The sequence below is a fragment of the Buceros rhinoceros genome, unplaced genomic scaffold (assembly GCF_000710305.1).
Source record: "Buceros rhinoceros silvestris isolate BGI_N320 unplaced genomic scaffold, ASM71030v1 scaffold20701, whole genome shotgun sequence".
NCBI classification, from domain to species: domain Eukaryota; kingdom Metazoa; phylum Chordata; class Aves; order Bucerotiformes; family Bucerotidae; genus Buceros; species Buceros rhinoceros.
Window position 1 is genome coordinate 9,903 of NW_010395197.1, and position 5,522 is coordinate 15,424.

Here is a 5,522-nt window from a genome sequence, read left to right on the forward strand (position 1 = left end):
GGGACAGAGCCCGGGGATCGCATCCTCTTCCTCGTGGGCAGGCTGGAGCGAACTAGTAACTGCTGGGAAGCCTTTCTGAGGTCCACTCTCCTTTCCGTACACGGGTGTAAATTGGGAAGAAGCCTTATGAATCTGGTGGCACAGAGCATGAGGGAAACCAGGGCTCTTTCAGCGACGGGCATTGTCTGAGCCACAGTGAGCGGGGCTGCGGGCCATTCATAGCCACACTCGTAACACCTAGGAGACCTCCTCCGTGTGGGAACATCTTTCCGGGGTTGCCCTGCGGCAGCAGCAGTGAAATGAAATGAATTAAACCCATTCAAAGACTTTTTGTACTTTAAAGTAATTCCAGAGAAGTCAAGATATTCAGGTCAGTTCCTTTTGCGTGCAAGAGACTGGAAGGACAGTATTTAATGTGGAATCAACACTTGTGAATTGATTTACGCTCTTCTTGTATGTAAATACTGACAGAATTAAAAGAAAAAATTAAGGGAGGAAAGGAGGTAATTTTATTTTGGCAATTCTGCAAATGCAGTCTGTTTAATTTTTCCCGACTGTGTAGATACAGGTTTGGTTGGCAACTGGTGGGTAGGTTTGAGGGTTGAAATCTCTGCGTGTTTGGTGGTGTACATCGAAACTGATTGTTCTGGGGCTGGGAAATAAGCTGGTGCAAACAGAGTCAGGATGAATTTTCACATCAGGAATTGTTCTTCATGATCAGAACAAATGAGAAATTGTGTTAGTTGTATACAAACCCATAAAATATGGTGCAAGAAAAAAGTGGATAGAATAGCCTGCCCTGATTTCTGGCTCACGGACATCTTTTAGCTTGCCTGATTTTAAGATGCTGTCACAAGACCTGGCTGCAGATGATTTGCCTGGTATTTTCCCAGTTATTTGGACAAACTGGTGTTAGAAAAGTCAATAAGGGATTTTAAAAAATATCTCTTAAACCCTGGAGAAAGTGGTGCTAACACACAGAACATGAGATCTGAAAGGATTATTATTGCAGGACTATGTATCTATTCGGTTTTATTGAGGTCAAGAGAAGAGCATTATGGGGAGGAAAAGGACCAGAAATTGGACACCTGTGATCTCCCACCGCCTGAACCTGCCCTCGCTCAAGTTGATGGAAACTTCTTTCAGGATTCCGTAAAAGGTGGCATGATCTGCTCAGTCTCTGGCTAGTGTAGCTTCCTAACAATCTTTGTGTCTCCATAAAGGGAAAAATAGACAACAGTTTTTTCATTGCAGTCATGATAAAGAAGAAATTATCACCTTAAATGATTGTAGATCACCTTTTTATCAAATTTTGAATATTCTGATGGGGCTTCGTGGTATATAACCAGGTTGAAAATTTTGGTGATATGTGAACTACTCTTGGACTAAAAGTAGTTACTTCTTTCCCCAAACCTCGCAGTGTATTCCACTAATGTTTACTTTCATGGAAACAACGGCTGTAATGTATTAGTCCTGCAGGCCAAAAGTAGAAAGAGAGAGGGCTTTCATTGCTTGCTCACTGCTACCAGCACTTGATACGTGTATCAGGCCTGTATAGACTCCTCCTATAGGAGGGGGAGCAGGCAATGGCTTTGGTAGCTCATACCTGCAACTACATTCAAGGTGCAAGGTGAACAAGAATTGTTCTAAGGATTAAAGACATCAGGTTAGCTCTTGATGCAAAAGTGAAGACATGAATATAATTAGATGTCTTTCCCTTTTTGTTTTTTGGAAAAAAAAACCCATGAGGAAACTGTCCCGCTCCACAAGGAGACTCTAATAGAAACCAGAGGCAGTACTCCCGTTGAAGTTAATGGGAGGAGAGCGATGGCTTTCCATTTGTGGAGCTGTAGGCAAGGAATTTTCTGCATGAAAATAGGGGCTCTTTCTCACACCAATAGCTCTCTGTCGCTATTCTAACCCAGATGAAGCCAGATGCAGAACTCTGTCTCAGGGCTGTCAGTGCCGAGCAGCCTCCCTGTCACTGGTCTGGCTTTCCATCTGGGTGACCAGAGCAGGTTGTGGAATGAACCACGGGTATTGCATTGATTGCTGTGGACAAGTGCTCCTGCTTGAGGTCAGAAGAGAAATTTGAAAGTACTGCATATTGCACCAGAATATGGATTTCCATCAAAATTAAAATACTTGGCAAAGTGGATAGTCTCTGTAGAAATTTTATTTCTGAAGAAATCCAGAGAAAGAAAAGAGTTAAAACCAAGTTTCTACATTTCGGATATAAAATTATTGGATTTCTTTTTTCTTCTTTTGAACTTGAATGTATATTGCTGTACATTTTCTGTGTAGTAGAAGAGCATATTTTTAAGTTATGATGAAGAATTGAACCAAACTGTACCAAATGACCTCCAACACACCGATATTTATGCATTTACCTTCAGATTTAGACTGATGTTACTTTTTAAAATCCTTAAAATCCTTTGTGACATAGAACTTCTCTTCCCCAGCCCAGGGCAGGCAGTGGCCCTTGCTGAGGGTGTGAACTGGAGTAGCTGTGAAGTAAACCACAAATTAACAGGACACAATTGTTGAATGTATTAAAAATCACTGAATGGTGGTATGTGAGACTTTCAAAAAGGTTTGCAAAGAACAGTAACTCTGTCTCCTCTATCAACACTTACTGTTCTCTCACCCCTGAGATTAATGTTAGAGTTATTAATTGTTCAACCTTGGACTGATTCAGAGTTTTCCTGGCTATTTTTGTGTTTAGTTGTTCAATGTTGTTACTCAGGAGAGCTGATAGCCCTTCAAAATCTACTTGTTTATTTGTACTTTGCTTGAAAGACGGAAACATAACATTCAAGAGCTGCTGTTTACTACAATAATGCAAATTTAAACTGTCAAAACCACAATAGCTTTTATAAATAATGGCAAGGAAGAGGTAAGTGAAAAAGCATTCATACAAAATGAAATAAAAAAATCAAAAAAGTGCACAAGAACATCAAGTGGATTGCACATGTTGCAGTAATAAAAAGTACAGTAACCTGGTCATGAAATATTCCTAGAACATTTCACATAAAGCCATCACCTCTGAAAGTGTCTATCTATCACACTCAGTAAAAACAAGCCACTTCACCTTGCACTAGAACTACTGATCTGCTTACAAAGCCTGGTTTGTTTGGGTTTGGGGGTATTTGTCTTTTCACAGTAACTTCTAGATAGACGCATAAAATGCACATTGAATTTGTGCAGATTCAGTATTGTGCACAGTACCTTGTGTCAATGACTGGAGTGGAGAGGTAGTGGGCTCCATTTCAGTGCAAATAAATGTAACTGAGTGGGTGAAGATTTGCTTTAAAGATCAAGCAGAAAGAACTTAATAACATTATAATTGCCAGATTCCCTCTCTAGTAGGCTCTTCTACCAGCTTCCCCCTCTAGCAGGTTCTTCCCTCCTCAGCTTCCGTGCACACTGTGCACTCAATCCTTCCCATAGCTGCAGTACGTTCCCATCAGACCAGTGCTCTCCAGCTTGGTGACTCTCCAGCTCAGGACAGATGGTTGAGAGCAATGAGGACATGGGTCTCCCAATGGAGATCAAGGTCTTTGGTTGAAAGATGAAATGGACTTTCCATATTTGCTCCACTCAAACCCAGTTTCAACTACTTCAAGGACGTAAAAAGAAATTACAGCTTGTGAGTCTTTTGTATATGTAACAACGTTGGCTGGAAATTCCCAGCTTGGGACAGCTTAGGAAATTCCACCGCAGTAGTTATACATGCAGTTGGTGATTGTGAAACCTTCTATCAGCCAATGGTCTCCAGGGCTGCTATTAGACACCGGACAAGCACTTAAGTAAATGGTCTACTCCAAGCCATGTCTGTACCCATCATTCTCTATGACTCCACTCTGATACATTCATTTAATTTCAAGGAATTTTCTTCTGATTTATATCAACATGGGCAGGGCCTAGACCTTCACTGCTCAGCTCCATAAAGTGTGAGCTGCACAAACTCCACAGGTGATTTTCTCTCTCTCAGCCTTTGCTTACCAATACAGGGCCTTCATTGACAAAACTGGTCTAAACATTTTCTGCTCCACATTCCTTTCCCTCCAGCCAGTGTTTTTCCAAACTGAAACAATTCTCTGTTCGCACTGCTGGAGACAAGGAGGTAGATAGTAAACTGGTAGCAATGGAGGCCACTGGGCAAAATTTCAGCAGTGGAGTAATCTCACCTGACTTTCCAAAGCTTTGCAAGAAGATCACTGTTCAGTGTGAATCAAAACTTTCCTGGTTTTTCAGCTTCTTTTGCATTCGGGAAGAGGGCAGCTGTGGGCAGGGTGCCCATAGCTATAACCAAGTCTTCCTCTGCTCCAATCCTGTCCCACAAGTGCTGAAGACATTTCACACAAAACCATCACAGAATCTGAACTTGAGTGCCCAGACAGACTTGTATGCGTGCAACACACTTTTAGTTCTGTGTTAAGGTATAAAACTCCACACAAATAAAACTCAGTGCAATACATTTTCCCTACTTACATTTCTATCTGATTCCATGGGTGGTATGCAGGCCAACAACAACAACAACAAAACCCAGATCTGTCAGGTCTCTGGTGGGGAATCCGAACAAACCATGATGCACAGCAACTTTGTCACCTCAGGTGAGAATGGTTGTGCTTCTAGCATAGGATATACTGCAAAGATATACTGACAAATTTAGCCTCTTCCATCCTTACTTAGGTGCCAAGTCAGGAACGAGGCACTCATCACATCTGTGGTTCAGCAAGTCACACCTGTCAGCTGAGCTGTAGTCACTGCCAATAGCACTTCTTGGGCAACTCGGCCTCCCCAGCTGTGAGGGAACATGACTTGTTAAAAACTTCAATAAAAGAATTTCACGGACAATTATAGCAGTTCAGCTGATAGATGGTAACTTGTTAAGCTGCCATAAATCAGTTGTGGATCTGAGCTGTAAATAGGTGACCTAATTTTCAAAGAAGCTGAGATAATAACTTTCATCAGTGTCAAAGGGAGCTATTAGATACTTCAGACTTGCAAAGTCAGGAAATTCAGGGCTAAATCCTAAGACTTTTATACTGCCTCAGTAATATCTGACACCAAATGTGGTCCCGTTGGCTTTAGTGGAACTACACCTGGCACAAGCAACTTGGCGTTGCTTAGGCACCTGAATAAGGATTTGGAAGCTGAATTCTGGGTATTCATTTTCATAAATCTCAAAGTCTTTCTTTCAGCATTTTGAAATAATCTTTCTTTTCTTCCAGTGATGGTATTGTAATAGCCACAGAGGTCCAAGGAGGTAAGAGTGGCTGGGTTTTGCAGGGTAAAGATCTTCTAGGGAAGGAACAGATAAAGCTGGTTTAGCAGTGTTGTCCCTCTCTATGTTCCTTGCCTCCCTTCTTCGCGTCACTTTCTGTTCCTGCTCCTCTAGGGCTTTGTTCTGTTCCAACACCAGCTTCACGACAGAGTAAAGCTACTGTTCACAGTCCAGCTACTTCTAATTTACACTGCCCCCATCAAAAAAAAAACCAAACCAACCCCTCCCCCCC